At 47.1% G+C, this 9,670-nt stretch overlaps 1 long non-coding RNA gene across 1 annotated transcript; it reads right to left on the bottom strand.

The window, feature by feature from the left end:
* Window positions 1–8,597: 8,597 nt before the first annotated feature.
* On the bottom strand, window positions 8,598–9,059 carry LOC143530492 (uncharacterized). Its single transcript, XR_013134859.1, has 3 exons — window positions 8,950–9,059; window positions 8,816–8,869; window positions 8,598–8,738 (listed from the first exon to the last, which is right to left on the bottom strand). It is a non-coding gene; the product is annotated as an uncharacterized LOC143530492 (long non-coding RNA).
* Between the last annotated feature and the right edge of the window lie 611 nt (window positions 9,060–9,670).

Here is a 9,670-nt window from a genome sequence, read left to right as displayed (position 1 = left end):
GGTGATGGGTTTGGTGGCTATCGGCCTGTTGTCGACCCTACAGGTGCGTAGGGTTATTTTGGCCTATATCCCTTTCATCATTTCTCTCTCTTAACTGTTTTTTGTTTTATTGCAGTTCGTGATTCCAACGAGGTGTACGCTCCTCGGTGGAAGATCCGCCGGGGAACGACCCTCCGGATTGCTGAGGAGTGCGTAGAATGGGCGCGTCACGCCGCCCCAAGCGGTGCGCTGGGGGAGGCCATGGCCAGCTACCAAGAAGGTAGGCTGTCCAACGAGCTCCGAATCCTCCTCGCCCGGATGCAGCCGCGCGTCGAGCTACTTTGTCGTGAAAACGTCAAGTTAAAGACGACGCGTAGCCTTGAAGTGGCTCAGGCGCGGGCTATTCGGGAGGAGAATGCGAAGCTTGCCGCCGTTGCTGCGGAAAAGGAGAAGGCCTTCAAGGCCCTCGAGGTTGAAGTTCAGGCCCGGCTCGAGGCCCGTTCCAAGGCTGCCCAAGCTGTTAACGAACAGCTTCGGTTGGCTAAGGAAACTGGACGGAATGCAACCGAGAGGGCCACCAAGGCTGAAGCTGTTGCTGAGCCTCTACGCATCGAGAATGAGGAACTTAAAGCCAAATTAGAGAGGCTCCAGCAGGCTCATGATGCTTTGGCTATGGAAGATGACAATAAGCTCCAAGAGATCTTGGACCAGAGGGGGGTGCTTGACTAAACTGAGCGTAAGCTAAAGGGCGTCGAAGAGGCTGCAGCCAAAGATGTGTTGCTTGCCAACCTTACAAAGAACGAAGCCGAACGCGCCCGTAATGAAGCTCAAGCTGCCCTCCAGGAGGCTCTGGTTACCAAGGAATGGCTTCTTCGAGAAGCGTTGTCGCAGGTATGCGTAGTTTCACAATTTCTTTACGCTTTTCCTTAGAAGAGTTTTTGATATACTTCTGTTTTTTAGGTTGTGCATCGGGTGTTCACGAACACATCATATGACGATGCGATGAGCGCAGCCCTCAACGCTTCTCATGAGGATGGGGAAAAGGCTGGCTTCCTGCTTGGTCTAGGGTTTGTTGAACAAGGCATTCCGCCTTCCAACTTCCCTCTTTACAATGTGGATACTGAAGCTGCGTATGACCAAGCAGTGAATCAGTATGCCTCCTTCCCGCATCCGGTGGTGGAGAAGGTAAACGAGATTGCTGCTGCTGATGATGGGTTAGCTATCCTCAAAGCTTTCCTTGAACCGCCACACTCTACTGATGGTGCGGGTCCAAGTGGGAGTGGTCCTGAAGCTTGATACTTTAGATCCCTTTCCACCATTAGAGTAGATTTTTATGTTTGTAGACTTCTAATCTTGTATGCGGGTATGTACCCAGCAATTCTTGTAATGTTTGAATGTTGATGGAATAAAAATTATTTGTTAATGCCTTTCCTTGTTTATTTCGCTCATATTTTGTTTTAACTTAGCAATTTCTTTAGTACTTAGATAAGTTAACTTTTCAACGTGGCAGATAATAAGTTAAAGTTTTGCTTCCTCTTTCGTGATTGTGCGGATAAGACCGTCACTTTCACTTAGTAGGATGGCTAAACTTTACCTATATCTGACCTGCGTGGAAGTTTTCCTCATCTTTTCATTTGAAATTTGTAAGTGTTTTGAATAAGTTAACCTTTCGACGCGCGGTTGCCAATAGGTCAATCTTCAGTTTCCTCTATCATGATTGTGCGGGTAGGACCGTCACTTTCATTTATTGGGATGACCAAACTTCACCTATAGCTGACCTGCGTGAAGGTTTTCCTTAGAAATTTTTACCGTTTTATGTGTTTATGCGGGTTTTGCCGCCTTCCACACGCAACGACTTACTTCTTCCCATATTTATGCGGTGAATACCGGCATATCAGCGTGGGAAGTTCATAAGTATAAAGGTAAGGCTATCAACACAATGTGAAAGGAGAATCATTTCCATTAGAAGTGGCTCTAGGCCTTTTCTTTACAAGTTTGGAATTGATCTACATGTAACATTTGCGTAATTGAGCTACGTTCCATGTTCTTGGGATAGGAGTGCCATCAAGCCTTTCGAGCCGGTATGCGCCTTTTCCTTAAACTTCTTTGATAATGTACGGTCCTTCCCAGACCGGTGCCAGTTTTCCTGGGCGCTCTTGGTTTGAAGCCTCGTTGTTACGCAATATGTAGTCTCCTACATTGAAGTTGCAGAGTTTTACCCGCGTGTTATAGTACTTTTGCATTTGTCGCTTGTAGTTTTCTTCACGCGCTGCGGCTAAGTCTCTGCGTTCCTCAGTTAGCATAAGGTCTGACCGTCTTTCCACATCATTGTCTTCTGGCTGAATCAAGACCCTTGGTGAGGGCAAACCAATTTCGACTGGGACCATGGCTTCAGTGCCATAAGTGAGGCTGAACGGGGTTTCTCCCGTACTGGCCTTTTTCAGCGTTCTGTTTGCCCCAAAGGACGTGTGGAACTTCGTCTACCCAGCCGGATCTGTGTTCCAGGAGTCTTTTCTTTATGCCTTCGACGATACTTTTATTTGCTCTTTCCACCTCACCGTTACCTTGCGGGTGTGCCACTGAGGTAAAGGTGTGGGTGATTTGAAGTTCTTCTAGCCACTTTTGTAGCTTCTTGTCAGCAAAGTTGGTGCCGTTATCACTCACCAAAGTCTGTGGAAGTCCAAAACGACAAATAATAAATTCCCAAATAAATTTTTTAATATGTTTTGCGGTTGTTTGGGCTAAGGGTTTTGCTTATATCCACTTAGTGAAGTAGTCGATGGCTACCACTAGGAACTGAACGTTTCCTGCTGCTGTAGGAAATGGGCCTGTCACATCGATGGCCCACTTCTGAAATGGCCATGAATAGGTGACTGGAACAAGTTCATTCTTCGGGCGATGCGTGTTGGGTGCGTAGAGCTGGCAAGACCTACACTTTCTGATGTATGCCAGCGCATCCGTATGCATCCCCGGCCAAAAGTATCCCGCGTTGTTTAGCTTAGCTACAACAGCGCGTGGACCTGCGTGTACTCCACAGATGCCTTCGTGTACTTCCCTTAGGAGGTAGTCAGCATCTTGGTTGTCCACGCATCTTAAGAGTGGGCCAAGAAAGTTACGTCTGTAAAGGATGTCATCGATGAGTTGATAGTTTAATGCTTTACAACGTATTTTTCTTGCCTGTGTTTTTGACTCTGGTAGTATACCCGCTGCAAGGTAATTTATTATTAGTGTCATCCACGTTTCTGTACCGGTTTGGATGACACAAATTTCCTTGTGCGGGACTGATGGTGCTTCAAGGAGTTCAATGCGGATGTCCTTTCCCAAATGGGTGAAGGCTAATGATGCAAGCTTGCTTAACGCATCCGCAGATTTATTTTCGCTACGCTTGACGTGTATGACTTTACAATCATTAAAATCGCGCATAAGGGTTTTTGCTTGTGCGACGTACAGGGCCATTGTGTACACGACAGTTCACGGCCGTGTACGTTCCGTTTATCTGGTTGGCTACTAACATGGAATCCACGTGGGCTTCCAAGTTTTTCACTCCCATTTTACGCGCAATTCTCAGCCCTGCCAAGAATGCTTCATACTCGGCTTCGTTATTCGTACTTGGAAAATCCAGTCGAATAGCGTAAGTGTATTCTTGGCCTGCTGGGTTGGTTAATTTCAACCCTGCGCCTGAACCCTCATTGCTGGCTGCTCCATCAGTGTAGAGTCGCCAGACATCATTGATGTCCTGTGCTGGGGAGGGTTGAGCCTCCTCCTGGCACTCTTTCTCCCGCGAAGCGGGGACTTCTGCAATAAAGTCGGCCAGGACCTGGCCTTTCATAGCTGGTCGTGGCTTGTACTTTATCGCATATTCCCCCAACTCAATTGCCCATTTGGCTAGACGTCCCGATAATTCGGGTTTGCCTAGAACGTTTGCGAGTTTGAAGTTGGTGGGAATGGTGATTGGGTGACCTTGGAAATATCGTCTTAGCCTGCGTGAAGCCTGTACAAGTGCTAAGACTAGTTTTTCCAAGGTAGAGTACCGGGTTTCTACGTCTGTTAGGACACGGCTAACATAGTAAATAGGCATCTGGATACCTTTCCGCTCTACTAGCAGGACTGCCCCGGTTGCTCTATCTGTGGCAGAAAGATATATGATTAATTCCTCCCCCCGCTTCTGGTGCTGTGAGCGTTGGGAGTTCGATCAAGCGTGACCGAATTTCCTGAAAAGCTGCTTCCGCTTCTGGTGTCCAGCGGAAGTGCATTTTCTTTAAACAGTTTCTTTATGTTGACACGAATGGGAACGACCTATCCGCATGGTTTGACAAAAAGCGGTTAAGTGCGACTAGGCGTCCATTCAGTGTCTGGGCTTGCTTGATGGTAGTAGGTGATTCCATTTTGATAATGGCTTCGACCTTTTTCAGGGTTCGCTCTGAAACCATCTTTAGTAACAATGACTCCCAAGAACTTCCCTTCTTCCATCCCAAAGGAACACTTGCTCGGGTTGAGCTTCATGTTTATCTTTCTGAGCGTGTTGAAAGTTTCTTCGATGTTTTTCAACATCGCTTCTGGCTCAGGGCTTTTGATGACCAAATCATCCATGTAGACTTCCAAGTTTCTCCCAATTTGGGCATGAAACTCTTTGTCCATCAGGCGTTGGTATGTGGACCCTGCATTCTTAAGTCCGAATGGCATCATTTGATAACAAAATGTGCCATCGGGCGTCCGAAATGCGGTTTTGTCCTGATCATCTACAGCCATGTGGATTTGATGGTACCCCTTATATGCGTCAAGGAAGCATTTAAGGCGAAACGGTGCTAATGAATCCACTTTGAGGTCAATTTCGGGTAACGGGTAACAATCTTTGGGGCATGCTTTGTTTAAATCTTTGAAATCTATACACATGCGCCATTGTTTGTTAGCCTTCGGTACCATAACGGGATTTGCAACCCATGTTTGATATCTACTAACGCGTACGATGCCCGCGTCAAGGAGTTCCTTGACTTGGGTTCTACACGCGTTAGCCTGTTCCGCCCCCATTACTCTGCGCTTTTGTATGACTGGCGTAAAAGCCGGGTCACACTTGAGCTTATGCTCTGCTTTACTTCGAGGTACACCAGTCATGTCAGCTGGTGTCCACGCGAAGATGTCAGAGTTTCTCTGTAGTAAGCGTTTAAGTAAGGTGCGCGTAGGATCAGTGATTGTTGGGCCAATTGTAACAGCCTGGTCAGGGTATTTGCCATTGAGGGCCCATTTTTCTGGTTCGGTAATGGTTGGTTTAGTCATCTTTGGTTTGGGTTTAGATGAGACGGATGCGATGCATACCTGGGGGATACCGGTGATCATCGCTACACCCTCAGCAGTTGGCCATCCCATCATGCCGTGGACTGAAGATACCACGGCGTTGAATCTTGCCATCCCGTCTCTCCCGAAGAGAATGTCGTATGTGTGATGTGGCTTCCTCATTACGACGAAGTCTACGTCTTCTGTGCGGGAGTATTTCCCGTCCGTGAGAATGACGGGGAAAGATAGGATACCCAGGGGGGTGTTTGTGCTGCCGTCGAACCCTTCCATTGAGGCGTAAACCGTTTCCAGGCGTTCTTTGTCTTCGTCGTCTAGCTTGTCGAAGAACTGCCTGTACATAACCGTTGACGAGGCGCCGTTGTCAGCAAGAGTGCGGGAAGTTATGTAATGCCCTAGCTGGCTTTTGATGACGATAGGGCCTTCCTTGCTGGGTCCTCCTGGCACTCGCGGGAAGCGCACCTCAGCTTCCTTCCATTCGCATGGTTCTGTCGTTCGTCTTTTTCTTCCTCTGATGTTGCCATGAACCATGTGGATGCAGGTGTCAACGGGCTTTCGTCCGTTGCCTTTATACCGGTTATCATTCATTCCTCCATTCTTGATTGATGCCACAAGGTGTGCAAGTCTTCCATCCTTGACGAATGTTTCAACAATATCCTTCAAGGATGTACACTCCTCTGTACTGTGACCCTTTGTCCCGTGGAAGTCACAGGATTTGCTCTGATCCGCATTAGGTCGTTGCCGGATCATTGGAGCTTTTGGCCATGGGAGTTTTTCGGTGGCAAATATCTCCGTGACGCTTTGAGTGAGTGGCGTCCACCGGTGTTTTCGGCTTGAAGGGTGCGTGTTATCCCATCCGCCAACAAGAGGGCGAGAGCTGGATGAGGTGTCAAAGTTTACCCTTGACTGCCAAATACCTAGCTTCCTCTTTTTGTTCTGCCAGGCGATCCGAACATTGTTTTCTCTGGTCCTCTGCGTGTAGAGATGTGTACTCTGGGGAAGATCCCTACCCAGTTGCTTCTCCGTCTCGGCAAAGCGCTTGACCGCCGTCATGATGGCATCCCATGTGGATGGCATGCCGTCCTTACCCGTCAACGTGCGGATAAGCTCTGGGTATTCGGCGCCCTGAATGAAAGCGGCGCGAACAAGATCTTCACTTATGTTGCCCAGACTCAGCTTTTTGGAGTTGAAGCGAGTGATGAAGTCTAGTAAAAGATTCATCTTCCTCTCTCACGCAGTTGAGGATCGTCCACTGCTCTTCAGTATATTTCCTCTGTTGACTGAAGTGTTGGCTGAACTTGTGTTGAAAGTCCGCCCAATCATAGATGTGGTGGACCGGTAAACGATCAAACCACGCCCTGGCCGCTCCAACCAGCGTCATCTGGAACATATAACACCACGTGGGTTCCGTCCAGTTACTGACGGTTGCCCCCGCTATGAATCTGTTCAAGTGATCGTCTGGGTCGGATAGACCATCATAAGTGCCGATGTTGGACATCTGTTTGGCACTTCTCGGGGCGATTGCTTCCGCAATGTCCCTTGCAAACTTGGATGTTCCCGCATTTGCAGCAGTTGGTCTAAAGGTTTTGGAGAAGTCGCGTGGGTTTCCCCCCGCGTTCCTTGGTTTGAAGGTTTCTCCGAAATTCCTTCTTGGTTAGAAGTCCGTTTCTTTACGCTTCCCTTTCGCCCTATGGCGAGGGTTTGCGTCAGTGTCGGATTCCTCCCGATCATCGTCCGAGTACTCGCACTCACTGTTCATGTTGAGCTGTTGTCGAGTGCTTCCGAATTCGTCAGCCTGTTGGAGTGAACGCAAGCGTTCATCCAACTCAGCTTGGAATTCCTTCTGACATGCTTCGGCCCACGCCTTAACTTGATCGAGTGTTTGGCGAGGGAGCCTCGTCTGTTTCTCCAACTGGGCATCAGTGAACCCCAGTGAAATATTGTTTACTGCACTTGCCCCGGCTTGGGTAACCGGGGTAGTGTTCGTAAAATTTGTGTAACCGCCGGTGTTCCCCCGGTAGCTGGGGTTGTGGTTACCGGGGTTTCTTGGTCACTTACTGGCCTTGGGACCGGAGTAACGTTAACCATTTTTTCAGAAGTTTTGAAAAAACTGAATTAGTTCTAGCTTTTATGCACGGATGGCGCCAATGAAGAAACACTAGGTAACCCCGAGTAGATTATGGATAATCTGGGGGTTAAGTAATGTTTCCCACGAGGGTTAGGTCCGGCAAAGAAGGATGTTCTTCAGATGACCTGCAAAACAGACACCGTGAGCTCGTCACTGAGAAGGGGGGGTTCCTCCTTGTGACCACCCTCCGGCGTGAGAATCAGACTAGATTGCTCTGAATATAAGTGTATATTGAGAGAAATAGCTAGTGAAGGTAAAATACCAGATGATCCTACCGTTCCAAGGTGTTGGAGTATTTATAGCCGAAGGTAGGTTTCCAAGCAGGTACAGCCAGCTGTATAATATTCCTGTTCTACCAACTATGGGCTACGCACGTGCCATGCTGGTTGGTGGGTAGGCAGCGGCTGATAGCGACCAGGCCGGCTGTGTACTATTCCTTTTCCACCAACTGCCGGCTATGTGCGTGCCACGACAAGGGTTGGTGAGTAGGCGGCGGCTAATAGTGACAAACAGTACTAGAGCATGCTCCTCGTACTGTTGTCGGTGAGCTGTCACCCTGTGATTGGTTCATGGGCTGCTTTGGTCAGATCTTGTCTATTTTGTCCATACCTTGGCAGGTATAGTACAAAAGATCTTCCAGAAGCATACGGACTGGCTCATTTGGGCGGGAGTATTCCCGCCTTGCTCATTCCTTCAGGTGACACTGAATTATTGAGTTAGTGCCTTGTGCGTGTAGCCTTGCTATTAATGCGGGTAGCCTTCCCTGATGGCTTGTATCCGCAGCTGCGGGGACAGGCGGGGTACTTCACCATTGGGAGGCTTTCCCTGCGGGAACAGCTGGCGTACTGCGCATAAGGTCTTCATCTCTGAGCATGGTGGGTCCTGCGGAACCAGTTGGTCCTTGCGCAAACGTCCCTCTTCAAGGTGAGTCTTGCGGGTCTAACTGGGCTCTACTGGGACCTACCTCTTCACTGATCAATCATTCAAAGATGGCCTACACAAGAACTCATCTAGAACAGGTTCGGTTTAATTCGTATCTCATTAACAAAACCATCTTTTGTATCTCTTCAACATGACATCTAGAGCTCAAACCCTTAAACTTCAATAATTTTTCAGATCTAGCATCAACACCATCCAAACTCCCAGCCCAATAATCATACCCAAACCCAGATTTTGAGCAATCCTCCAAAAAATTAGCTGAGTCAGACATAACGTCGAACACATGGTGGGCGTTAAAAAACTCATCTTCACTCTCACTGTAACTACCCATCCTCTTCAATTCTTTAAAATCAAACCTTTGTCAACACAATAACACATCCTCTAACAATCATTAAATATGAACCTGCAGTTCAACCAAAAGCAGTAGAATTCAAAATACAATAACCAAATTTCAAATAGCATAAGATTAGTAGTAATGACCTAATTTCCAGTTCCGAGTTAGAACATCACAGGAGGCTAAGAGTTCAACAACACCTGTTACGCATATACAATATAAATTAGCATACCTGTGTATAATATACACCTATTAATATATTGAATCATATTCAAATCACCTTCTGGTTTATTTTCCTTATCGATGTATCATAGTTTCTATTATCACCAAATTGATGAGAGTAGTAGTTTTGGCCGGAATTGAGGTCTAGGGTTTTGTTAATTTGGGGTGGCTGAGAGGGAGGGTTCAGTACCAGAGAGAACAGAGAAAGGATTAAAGTTAAGATGCGTAAGGATTATGTGATTTATGGTTTATGGGTTTAATGGATAGCATCACAAGTCTAGATTCGGTCAGAGACTCTCACCTTAACATATCGACAATGAACATGAAGTTGTTGATTGCCGGTGGCACTCCGATGTAACTTGGGGAATGAACATAAGGTTGTTGATTGCCGGTACTTGGGGTTTTATTGAACTGACCCATTTTAAGTGTATGTCGGTTTGGTAAAAATCATGACCCGCGAAATTTAATCCTTAAACGGGTCAAAACCAGGTTAAATCAATGAGAAGCCTCCATTTTAAAATCAAGCAAATCTGGTGGCTCCAAAAAATGGGGGAGCGACCATATTGCGACACATAGGATTTTTAGATCTTCGTTTATATTATATATATATATATACATATCCATCACACTACCACCACCCCCACTAAATTCCATCACTAGTGATGGAATGTGGTGGGGTGAGGTGGCATACCACCATTGGGTGTGGTGAGTGATAGAAATTGGATCACTCCCACTCCCTTAGTTTTATACAATTTTTCTTTATTCTTACTTAACACATA

The sequence above is a fragment of the Bidens hawaiensis genome, unplaced genomic scaffold (assembly GCF_021521415.1).
Source record: "Bidens hawaiensis isolate Kalapana, Puna unplaced genomic scaffold, B.hawaiensis_p1.1 tig00008947_1, whole genome shotgun sequence".
In the NCBI taxonomy this organism is placed as follows: domain Eukaryota; kingdom Viridiplantae; phylum Streptophyta; class Magnoliopsida; order Asterales; family Asteraceae; genus Bidens; species Bidens hawaiensis.
Note: the sequence above shows the minus strand (reverse complement) of the source record. Positions and strands in the feature narration are given on the sequence as shown.